General features: G+C 39.1%; 1 protein-coding gene across 17 annotated transcripts in view; it reads right to left on the reverse strand.

The window, feature by feature from the left end:
- ATG13 (autophagy related 13) overlaps positions 1 to 12989 on the reverse strand; it is a 52597-nt gene that overhangs the window by 32843 nt on the left and 6765 nt on the right. For 11 of the 17 annotated variants that reach the window (XM_038563414.1, XM_038563427.1, XM_038563426.1 and 8 more), the window contains one exon: positions 9733 to 9897. The exons of 4 other annotated variants lie outside the window; for them this stretch is intronic. The gene's annotated coding sequence lies outside the window, so the exon portion shown is untranslated. The remainder of the gene's footprint in view (positions 1 to 9732; positions 9898 to 12989) is intronic. 2 more of the 17 variants (XM_038563415.1, XM_038563412.1) reach the window with 1 other exon arrangement.

Here is a 12989-nt window from a genome sequence, read left to right on the forward strand (position 1 = left end):
GGTACTTCAGCTGGATTCTGAGAAGTTAGACAGGAAGAGATCTCATGCTGCTGTGATTGGGATCCCTGGGTAGCGCAGCGGTTTGGCGCCTGCCTTTGGCCCAGGGAGCGATCCTGGAGACCCCAGATCGAATCCCACATCGGGCTCCCGGTGCATGGAGCCTACTTCTCCCTCTGCCTGTGTCTCTGCCTCTCTCTCTCTCTGTGTGACTATCATAAATAAATAAAAATTAAAGAAAAGGATTTTCTCTATTGCACAGGGCTATCGAGCAAATTTATGGGGCAAGGGGGAGAAACCAATGAAGGAGAAACAAAACACCTGAGAAGAAATGACTGCAGACTCAGATGCCACAGTAGAGTTCACTGTGATCAAGGACAGGTTAGAGCCTAAGTGATCTAAATTATAACGGACTTCTCTTTTGGAGCCTACCATTTGGATGTTTGACGGCATTTGAAACATACACCCACCTTCAAACCTTCCTAATTTTGGTTAAAAAGAATGCAAATGTTATGGTAAAAACAAAATGCCTTTTCAAGGGTTAAACCACACAAGGCTTTGAAGCAACCACAGCAACAGATCTAAGATAAGAATAGTGCTGGAGGATTGTACTGCCCTTACTTTGTACTGAAGTGGGGAATTGTGTTCCCACCACCAGAACATCTACCAATGCAAACATAATAGCACAATGATTCTTGTGATTTTCTGTATCTGGTAAGCACTAAAAAGATTATGTAACTAGAGTTATTGGCCAAAAGGGGTGCAATCTCCATTGGGTAAAAAGTTATCTACGGGCATCAGAGCTTACTGTTCCCTTAGGCTTAGCCAATCAAGCAGTTAATTCATTCTTTACAATATAAATGTTATATAAAGTTTACCCTATGCCTTGCTTTTAGCAAAATCCTTTCTGAGTGTTTCAAGTAATTTAAAGGGAAATTTGGAACAAACATTAAAAAGAGATCTACAATTGAATTCTTTCCTTTTTTTCCGCCCTTTACCAATACTAGCCAGTTACTAAAGCCTTCAAGTTCTTGCTTATACAAAATCCTTTATATGTGCGACATTTTCATTTCCAAAGAACCATCTTAATCCAGGTCTCATTTCTTATCTGGAAGAGACTCATTTGGTTAGTTACTCTACATTTGAAGGAGATCAGGATATGCCATTCCAAAATAAGCCACTTTGGCATAAAGATTATTTTAAGCTGAAGACATTTGAGATTCAACAGATGTAGAAAGAAACCTTCTTGGGCTTCCCTTATCTGACTAAAAGCAGAAACTTCTGAAAAATGAGGACAGCCATAAATTCCCATTTCAGGTTGGCATCTACTCCGAGGAGAGATCACAAGTCCTCACTCTGGGGGAATTTCAAGGTCATGAAGAGGATGGAAATACCATTTGCACCTACCTAAACAAATATTATCACAAACTTTATTATTTCCGATTTGTTCTTCTACAGACTTGTTTGTCTTTTCTAAAGAAACTTATTTGTTCTTCCTATAAAAGCCTTTTCTCCAGGGTGCTGGCTAGCTCAGTGGGAGCACTGTGAGACTCTTGGTCTTGGGGTTATGAGTTCGAGCCCCATGTTGGGTAGAGAGATTACTAAAAATAAATAAATAAATGTAGTTTTTTTTTTTTAAGCCTTTTCTCCTAGGCCCCTTTCTCTTACTAAATTAGGCATCTAAGTCCCAAATTCTAACCACCTGGATTATTCATCACTGAGCACTCCTACAGTTGCTAGTCTCCTACGGTTGCTAGTTTCAGTCAGTTTAAGTTGCAGGCCCTCAGATACTAAACCTAAGAATGTATAGGAAAAGTTTTCCTCCCCAACACCTTCTTCTGGGTTACATTGTAAACCTCAGGAAAACTGATGTGAGTAAAGCATTATATCATTATAGTGCTCCCATGCTCCAGAAATTTCTACAAACTCCCTAGTCTGACCTTCAAGATTTCCCATGCAAAGTCAGCAGGGAAAATAGGTGAAATGATTTTGAAAAGGTAATCAGAAGCCTGCTGGCACTTTTAAGAAAGATCCTGGTCACTGAAATTACCAAGTAAATGGTGATCCAGAACCAGTGTCTAGTCCTTGGATGTATATGCTAAAAAAAAATGAATTTTATCAGTTCAGTCAAGGTTTTGAGGACAACTTCAGTCACCAGAGATAGTTTATATACCATAAATCAATTTATTATTTGAAAAATAAAATTGCTAAGTAGACCAAAAGAGAAGCTTCAAGTGATCAACATATTGCCTTTCCTAAAAGGAGACTATTTTGTGAAACTAAAATCATTTCAGATGGTTAACTGGTTATCATCCCACTATGAGGTTCATTTATCTTCCTCCACTTCAGAGGCAAGCAAATTGAAATTCCAACAAGACTCTAGAGAAGGGAGCCTAGATGACTTAGTTGGTCAAGTGTCCGGCCCTTTATTTTGGCTCAGGTTATGATCTCTGGGTCCTGGGATCTAGCTCCACATCAGGGTCTGCACTGGGCATGGAGCCTGCTTGGGATTCTGCTCCCACTCTGCCCTTCCCCCATCTTGTCTGCCCCCCACTGTCCCCTATGTACTCACTCTCGCTTTCAAAAAAAATTTTTTTAAACGATTTATTTATTCACGAGAAACACACAGACAGAGGCAGAGACACAGGCAGAGGGAGAAGCTGGCTCCCTGAGTGGAGCCCGATGCAAGACTCAATCCCAGGACCCTGGGATCATGACCTGAGCCAAAGGCCGCTAAGCCACCCAGGTGCCCCCTCTCAAAAAAATTTTTAAAGGAAGAGTCTTGAGAGACTTACTTGATAGTATATGTCTTCAACTTTCTTTTCTTTAGACATTGCAGACATTAGTCATTGTCTAGGCACACATAATTGCCTAGAAAACTGTTTACATTAAACGTGCAGATGCCCTGACAGGGTGGGTTTTCAGACAGTGCATCAGCTGCTAGAGGATTGAGCCAAAGTAGGGCTTTTAGGTTATCACTTAGTTCAAGTCAAGGCCATCTTACCTTTTAGCATTCCAGTGTTTCAATTATATTGCAAACTCTTCTGCTAACTTTTAAATTTCTTATCCCTTTCCTGATAATGTGCTGAAATGTAAGTTAATCAGAGCTACTCACCACCTTCTTTATTAAATTTTTTGCTCTAGGGACAGAACCTAATTACCATGTATAATTTCAGATATTTACAAAAATTTCTATGTGGTTCCCACCAACATATATTTGATTATATTTATCAAGTGTTACTTTTATAAAATGGCTTAATTACATCAAAAATATATTTACACATCATAATCTTCCCACAAATACTGCTGTTCCCTCATCAACACCTATTTTCCCCAGACTCACCACTTACAGATTTTCCGCTTGAAAAATAACCTCAAATTAAGGCTTTTCTTCAAGACTTGAAACATTTAACAACACAATTTTTTTAGTGGGCCCTGAATAACAATTTCAATTTAGTAACAATCTCTGAACATTATTTTCCTTTTTTTTCTTTTTTTTAATTTTTATTTATTATAGTCACACACACAGAGAGAGAGAGGCAGAGACACAGGCAGAGGGAGAAGCCGGCCCCATGCACCGGGAGCCCGACGTGGGATTCGATCCTGGGTCTCCAGGATCGCGCCCTGGGCCAAAGGCAGGCGCCAAATCGCTGCGCCACCCAGGGATCCCTCCTTTTTTTTTCTTTTTTTAGAGATCTAGAGAACACACTCATGAGAGTGGGGGAGAAGTAGAGGGAGAGAATCTTAAGCAGGCTCCTAGCTGACCTCAGAGCCTGCCATGGGGCTTTATCTCCTGATCCTGAGATCATGACCTGAGCCAAAATGAAGGGTCAGACACTTAACTGACTGAGCCACCCAGGTGCCACCATCATTTACATTAATAGAAATTCATAACAAATAACTTTTTGAGGTTCCCAAAGTATTGAGAACATGTAGATTTATACCATACTAAAATGTTTTTAACCAAGTATCAAAAGTATAATAAATAAGCAAAATGTGGTATACACACAAAAATGGAATATTATTCAGCCTTAAAAAGGAAAGAAATTCTGATACATGCTACAACATGAACTTTGAAGAAATCAGCTAAGTGAAATAAGCCAGTCACATAGCTGTATGGTAACACTTATATGAGGTACTTAAGAGTGGTCAAAATTATCGCCAGGAAGTATAATAGTGATTGCAGGAGTTGGGGAGGAGAGAATGGGGAGTTAGTGTTTAACAGTACAGAGATTCAGTTTTATAAGATGAAAAAGTTTTGGGATGGATGGTGGGGATGGCTGCATAACAACGTGAATGTATTTAATATTGCTAAACTACACACTTTAAAATGGTAAGGTGGTAAATTTTATGTTATTTATATTTTAACACAACAAAAGGAGACTATGCCATTAAATAAATTCTCCCCCCAAAATAAATAAATACATAAATAAATTCTCCTATTGTTATGTAATGGATGTAGATAATCATCAATATCCAAATACTAGGTAGAAGATTCTATAGCACTACTCCAGTTCAAAATATATAATCAACTAAGGGAAAAGCACACCTGACCAAATAAGTAGGTACTCTAGATCTTTGGCTCACTTTCATACTGAAATGCTAATTTTAACTTAAAAAAAAAAAGAATTCTACTTAAATAACCAGATAAACATTTAACTCAACTATCTTTCCAATCTCATTAAAAGCACAGAAATATAAAGGCTGAAAATAGTGGCAGAAAAGGAAGTAACAAATAAAAGATATCAACAAAATATGGGGGGGGGGGTAGTGAACAGACTGGTTAAGTATAAAGCTTTCCATGCTTATGTTTATTTCTGTTCACCCCTAAAACATCATTAAAACAAGAAATGGCAGGGGCAGGAGGCTTAAAAAACATATACACACAGACCAAAAGAACAAGCATGGAGATAACAGCACCACAGTTCTGGAAGAAGAAAACAGAAGGAACAGATACTTGATTAAGCAGAGCAGAGCTGATACCCCAGCCAGCTGTTGGGGGAAACCCTAAACAAAGCAAGCTCATATAAGCCAAAGAACCCAAGAAAGGCCAAGAAATGAGTTACCAGATATCTCCTAAAGTAGAATGCCAGATGGGGCTGAATATAGGAAGATTATTTTATAAAAGTCCACAAAGAAGCAGTTAGACCCCACCCTGAGCCCTACACCCTTTTTATAACTCCACTGAGTGTAAAACTGCCCTTCCTCCCTAATATTAGAAGACTGGACATTAACTTTTTGGAAACAATAAATTAAAAAACATACTGGACTTCAATGATCAGGTCTATAACAGGCACTCTGTTATGAAGATTTACAACAGCTGTATTCTTGGGTTTTGAAAGGGGGAAAAACCCACTTTACTGATATTATAAAAATCTAATAGAAACAGAAAGGAAAAAAAGGAAATATGCAAAGGCGAGCACAATAGTAAGCAGTAAAGGAGAATAAGACAGAGTTACATCAAATCGGGTACTTACAACATCTGACTTCATTAGCTGGGGAAGCCTAGTGGAGACAGCCAGGCTGGAGTCCCAACTGAGAGGCCTGGGTAGAGTGTTCTCCCCTCAGGTGAGACTTCCAACTGAAAATCCTTTTAAGGGCTGTATTTATAGGGCAAATGATGGGGTCTGAAGTTAAACACTTGTGTTCACCTACGTGCAGTTTGGAGCAAGCTGCATTCCTATGTTATCATGCCTTGACATCTTCAAGGAGCCTGTGCCATATGTGCTTGCCTCCCCTCCCAGATTCCATTCTGGGGGGGTCAGCCCAGTTGAGAGCAGGATGGGATATAAGACAAAATTTACAGCTCTTAGCATCCAGACTAGAAGGGCTAATTCTAACCTGGAGGCCAGCTAATGTCAACTAATCAGGCTCCCAAGGCCACTTATCCAGCACAAGTCTCGCAAACAACATTCTTTAGCCTGTCTTCGTATGTGCAGGTCGGGGTGGTCAGTTACGCAGAACAAATCACAGAAATCTCTACCATACAATATACATTCTCAGTCTCTGGAGACCCCTTCCTTCACTTGGCTTGAAAAACGCTGGCAGCCATGTTGGAAGGTTTCATCAAATGCCTGGTGATCCCTTGGCTGTCCTTTTTTACACTGAGCATATAGTACCAAAAAGACAGCAGAAAATCAGGGTATATGAGGCTGGTAAACTGGCGGGGCTCAGGGGGTCATGGAGAACAAGCTGCCCCTCCCTCCAAACTTTTTCAATTGAAAGACCCTTAGTGTCAGTATATAGAGGTTTTGTCCTCTGAGGACACTACATTTCCCCCAAAGAAGCCTCCAAGAACCCTTATCTTGCTGGAGACAAGCTTTCAATTCCCTTAGGTAAATACCAAGGAGTGCAATTGCTGGATCATATGGTTAAGAGTATGTTCAGTTTTGTGTAGGGGGATGGGTAAGATAGGTAAAGGAGATTCAGAGGTACAAACTCCCAGCTATAAAATAAGTCACAGAGATGGAAAGTACAGCATAGGAAATCCTGTCAACAATATTTTGTATGTATATCTCATTTCACTGATGACATGTGATGCTAAGTATCTTTTCATATGGTTCTTTGCCATCTGTGTATCTTTGATAAGGTTTCTGTTAAGGTCTTTGATCCATTTTTTTATTGGGTTGTGTCAGCACAAATATTATTTTCAAAATTGATTAGAATTTAAATAACGCTGTACCCACAAACCGCTTTTAGATTTTTTTCAGAGAGAAAGCACACATGCACACGAGAGAAAGGGGGTAGGGGCAGAGGGAGAGGAAGAGAATCTTAAGCAGGCTCCATGCCCAGTGTAGAGCTGATATGGAGCTCAGTCTCATGGCCCTGAGGTCATGACCTGAACTGAAATCAATAGTCACACACTCAGGGCAGCCTGGGTGGCTCAGCAGTTTAGCGCCGCCTTCTGCCCAGGGCGTGATCCTGGAGACCCGGGATCGAGTCCCATGTCTGGCTCTCTGCATAGAGCCTGCTTCTCCCTCTGCCTGTGTCTCTGCCCCTCTCTCTGTGACTCTCATGAATAAATAAATAAATAAAATCTTAAAAAAAATAGTCACACAACCGACTGAGCCATCTAGGTGCCCCTCATAAAGCACTTTTAAACTCACATTTATCATGTAAGAATCTGTAAGTCTGGGGAGCCCTGATATTAAAACTCACAATTTTATATTTACTTCTCCAACTAACAATGGGAGAGCAGAGACAATCTTTTCTTGCTATTTTTTTTCTACAGCAAGGATTTTCATATTTTCCCCAACATTGGTTTCAGAGGCAGATGTGCAATAAATGGGGGAAGGTTAATACTTCTTCAGAGTAGACTGTCAAGTAATAAGTGAATAAGGAGTAACAAAATTACAAAAATCACCATTTTGCAACTATTATGGAATAACTGACTCAAGAAAATCATTGTGGCAGTGGGGGTGGTGGGGCTCACCAGTAGATGATAAAAACCACTAAGTGACAGTTTGTTGGCAAATGAGATATTTACACAATCTTCCCACAGATTACCTATTACTTACAGAGAAGTCTAGTAAACACAGTCTTAAAGTAATGAAAGAAACATACCAACAATTGAAAAACTGACATTACATTTCTCTTGATGTGATATAGTAAAAAGGACATATCACTTATATAGCTTTCCTGCCAAAATTGTATAACCCGAATCCAACCACGAAGAAGCAATCAGATGAACTTAAAAAGACAATGCATTTTACAAAGGAATTGGCTTGTAGTCTTAAAAAATGTCAATCTTTTGAAAGACCAAAAAAAAAAAAAAAAAAAAAAAAAAGGTTGAAAACTATTAGAATAAAGGCAATTAAAGAGGTATGACAACTAAATGCTCGGGATGCTGGTGGCTCAGCAGTTAAGTGTCTGCCTCTGGCTCATCCTGGGATCTAGTCCCGCATGGAGCTCCCAGCATGGAGTCTACTTCTCCTTCTGCCTATGTTTCTGCCTCCCTCTGCGTGTCTCTCATGAATAAATAAAATCTTTAAAAAAAAAACAAACAAACAACTAAGTGCAATGCTTGATCATGGACTTTTAAAGATCTTATTTATTTATTTGAGAGAGAGTGTGCAAGTGACCATGCAGGAGCAGGGAGAAGGGCGGAGGGAGGGAGAGAATCTCAAGCAGACTCCCCCACTGAGCATGAAGCCTGAATCAGGGCTTGATCCCAAGACCCAAGTATCATGACCTGAACCAAAGCCAAGAATGGGATGCTTAATTGACTGAGCCACCCAGGTGCCCCAATCATGGACTTCTAAAAAAGTTTCTATAGGGAGAGCTTGCCCGGCTTTGTCAGTAGAGCATGTGATGCTTGATCTTAGGGTTTTAAGTTCAAGCCCCACACCGGGTGTAGGGATTACTTAAAAATACAATCTAAAAGAAAGAAAGAAAATCTTTAAAAAGTTGCTTTATGGGGATCCCTGGGTAGCTCAGTGGTTTAGCGCCTGCCTTTGGCCCAGGGCGCGATCCTGGAGCCCCGGGATCGAGTCCCACATCAGGCTCCCAGCATGGAGCCTGCTTCTCTCTCTGCCTGTGTCTCTGCCTATCTCTCTCTCTCTCTCTCTCTGTGTGACTATCATAAATAAATAAAATTTTTTTTAAAAAGTTGCTTTAAAGAACAGTATTGAAACAATTGGTAACATTTGGTACTGATTGTATACTAGGTAACAGTTAAATTTCCTGAATTTGATACAATTACACTTTGGTCAATGCTCCTCCTGAAAAAATACAAGTAACTTTTCTCAAGGGCCCAGCCAAAAAAAAGAAGGGGGGGGGGGGAGAGAAATCCTATATTATATAGCTTATGACATCTAGAGACATATGCTTTCTGACAAGTAGAGCATGTGGCAAAGCATGAATGATGAAGATGTCAACGATTCATCATGAACGAAGAATCTAGGTGAAGAGTATATGAGAGTTCACTGTAAAATTCTTATAATTTCTCTGTAGATCTGATGGATTTCAAATTTTTTTAAATGAACAACAAATAAAATAAATTCTCATCAAATGGCTTATAACGGGTAGAAAACTAACTTTTACCCAGTATAAAACTTTCTAAAATTAGGTCTATCTCCTTGTAGACTCATTTCATTTTTTTTTCAAAGATTTTATTTATTTATGAAAGACACAGAGAGAGGGGCAGACTCTCAGAGGCAGAGGGAAAAGCAGGTTCCATACAGGGAGCCCAATGCAGACTTGATCCCGGGACCATGGGATCACACCCTGAGCCAAAGGCAGACACTCAACCGCTGAGCCACCCAGGTGTCCCTAGACACATTTCAAATAGTTTTTCAAACATCTGAATGGCTGCTCTGGCTGTACTTCCAAATTCTGTCATAGAAAATCCTTGCCTTAGAATAAAGTAGGCAAAGAGTTTAATGCACTGGGTCATGATACATAGGAGTTTAAAATCTCTGAGGGGGATACCCAACAAGGTGGACTGAATGATGTTAGTCCTCCCCCCTGCTAAAGCACTTAAAAATGCAGATAACATATGGCAATTAAAGTTTTTTACATATAACTGAACAAGAAAAATTGAGAAATCCCAGGCTCCAGAAAAGGTAAGTCAATGCCATAGATGTAAAGAAAAATTGATGCCAGGGAACTGAGGCTTATGAGAAGCAAGGTCAGGTTCTTTTTTTTTTTTTTTTTTTTTCTTTCCAAATAGGCTCCACACCCAATGTAGGGCTTGAACTCACAACCCTGAGATCAAGAGTCACACGCTCTACTTACTGAGCCGGTCAGGCACCCCAAAGTCAGGTTCTTCTAATAAATATATGAGCACAAGCATCGGGAGAAGGGGAGGTTGTACCTCACTCTTACAGGCTGGTAGAAACCCAGTGCTCTGCTCAAAACTGCAGAGCCAAGTGCTGCTTGATCACAGAGGCCAGAAGAATCCTAGAAAAGCAATAAAGAGGTTTGTCATCCTATAATGGCAAGGTTTGGAGATGGGAAAATCACTCTCAAACTTCATAAGCATAAGTCAGTAAAGTGCCTAGTCAAGATCCAAAATTACATTACCTATAAGCATGGTAAGGAAATAAAAAGCTAAGAAGTTAATCTAAAAACTCATCTCTGAACTATTGTAACCCCTAGAAACAGGCAGAAGCAAGCCTGAAAGAGCCCTGGGAGAAGCTTTCAACAACTCTGGATTACCAAGAGCCTGCTGCCAGGCCACACTCACAACTCTTCCTCTCAACTTTTAGCTAGATGAATTCATAATTTTAAAATTTACAGATTGGGGGCACCTGGGTGGCTCGGTTGGCAGAGCATGCAACTCTTGATGTTGGAGTCATGAATTAAAACTTTATGTTGGGGATCCCTGGGTGGCGCAGCGGTTTGGCGCCTGCCTTTGGCCCAGGGCGCGATCCTGGAGACCCGGGATCGAATCCCACGTCGGGCTCCCGGAGCATGGAGCCTGCTTCTCCCTCTGCCTGTGTCTCTGCCTCTCTCTCTCTCTCTCTGTGACTATCATAAATAAATAAAAATTTAAAAAATAAAACTTTATGTTGGGGGTAGAGATTACTAAAAAAAAAAAATTAAACTTTAAAAAATTTAAAAAATAAAACAGGCTACACATGGAAATAAAACATCAAAAATGCAAAAGAACATGACATATGAGAGACTACACAACTGAGATAAAAGAGTGGGCAAGTTGAAAGAAAACATGCTTATTTGTAAACATGGCAAACATATAAAAGAAAAAGCTTATGGCAGCTAAAGAATGCTAAGTCTCAAATCATCAGAAGTCAGTTTGGGCAAGACAGAATCATAGTTGGTGTTTTTTTTTTTTTTTTTTTGACAGAATCATAGTTGTAAAGATCTGAGCATAAGGTAACAAGGAAAGGTAGTTTTGAAAACTATAGAGTGTACCATATTAAGAGACAAGAGTAGCCTGGAAGGAAGGGCACACAGATCTAGAGCTTTTGAATGGGGCAGGCAGGGTGACTCAGGATGTTGAGAAAGCTAAGAGGTTTTTTTTTTTTTTAAATCATTTTATATAGCTTTTCTTAAAAACTGAGATATAATTCATGTATCATAAAGTTCGCCATTTTAAAGTGTACAGATTGGTGCTTTTTAATATATTCACAAAGATGCACAATCACCACATTTTCACTACAGTCCAATGGAATCTCACATCTGTCATGAGTCACTACTCATTTCTCTCTCCTTCTAGGACCTAGTGCTACCACTAATTCACTTTGTAGCTACAGACTTGCTTATCCTGGACATTTCATATAAAGGAAGTTATGTAATATGTGGTCTTTGTCACTTGTTTCTTTCACTTAGCAAAAGGTTTTCAAGGTTCAATCTATATTATATAAGGTCTCAGTACTTCATTCCTTTTTATGGCCAAATAATATTCCATTGTATGGCTACACCACATTCTGTTTACTAATTCATCAGCTGATGAACATCTGAGCTGTCTCCATTTTTTTGGCTATTATAAATAATACTGCTAAGAACATTCATGTACAAGTTTTTGTGTTAACATATGTTCTCAACTCTTTATATACACCTACAAAGGGAATTACTGGGTCATATGGTAATTCAACATTTAACTTTTTGAGAAACTGCCAAACTGTTTTCCAAAGCAGCCATACCATTTTACATTAGGTAATGGGTTGAATTTTAAGATTAGCACACAAAATGAGGACAAAAGGGACAGAGATGACAGATATTACGTATAGGTCTTCTTTTCCTTTTTCTCCAAGTACTTCCTTGTTCTTCACAGTCCATCTCTATTCCTCTTTCCGTTTTTATCCGTAATACACAACCCAGGACAAATACACTATTATTTTTTTTTAATTTACCAAAACAGTGGATATTCTTCTCTTAGGAAGCAATTAAATGTAGTTATATTTTGTATGACTTCCAGAGAACGTTTTAAAAAGTTTTTATTATGAAAAATTTTAAGCATCACTCATCTTCAACAATGTGGGATAAGGTCTATCCTTAGCCTTTGCCAAAAACACATGTAATTTCTCTCTGGAAGAAAATAATGTCACCTTAGCCTGCAAATTATGATTTTTCATATATAATATTTTGCACTATTACAATAAACTGAGCATTCATGGAGATAAACCCAAATGACCAAAATCTAATAGCTACAATAGACATTAGAAATAAATAATTATAAGACACATTCTTAAAAATTACTATGCTTAATATGCTCAATTAAATAGAGCACAAAATTGAGGATTCTGAGAACTAAACACTGCAAAATGAACCAAGTAGAAATTATAGAACTAAAAAACAAAACATTAAATTAAGAACCCAATGGTTGAGTCTAACAGCAGATTAGACCAGCAGAAGTTAGAGTGAACATGAATATAGGCCAAAAGAAAATATCAGGAATGAAGCAAAGAAGGGCAAAAGGATGGAAGATAAAGAAAAGCGTATGAGAGGGACCCCTGGGTGGCTCAGCAGCTGAGCGCCTGCCTTTGGCTCAGGGTGTGATCCCAGGATCCAGGATCAAGTCTCACATCGGGCTCCTTGTGGGGAGCCTGTTTCTCGCTCTGTGTCTCTGACTCTCTCTCTCTTTCTGTGTCTTTCATGAATAAATAAATAAAATCTTTAAAAAGAAAAGTGTATGAGAGACACAAAATGACCACATGCTTATAGGATACTTTTGAGAGTGAAAGGGCATGATTTAAGGTATTTAATCATACCATGAAAACAGGTACAAAATGAGACATGTGGTTACCTGAGACACAAAGGACACAGGAATAGGTCTAACATATGTGTAAGTGGAGTCACAAAGGAAGAGGAGAAACAATAAGGGAGAAGCAAAATTAGGAAATACTCAGCTGAGAATTTTCATGTAAAGGGGTAAAGAAAAATAAAGGGGGTAACTATGTTCTGGCCAGATTACTAAGGAGTCATCAAAGTGAGCAAAAGAGACTCTAAAAGTAGGGAGTCAATGTAGATTTTTCTTTGGATAAAGATTTAGGGACATTAATCTGAATACAGAGGGGAAGATAAAGAAA

This window comes from Canis lupus, chromosome 18 (genome assembly GCF_011100685.1).
Source record: "Canis lupus familiaris isolate Mischka breed German Shepherd chromosome 18, alternate assembly UU_Cfam_GSD_1.0, whole genome shotgun sequence".
Taxonomy (NCBI): domain Eukaryota; kingdom Metazoa; phylum Chordata; class Mammalia; order Carnivora; family Canidae; genus Canis; species Canis lupus.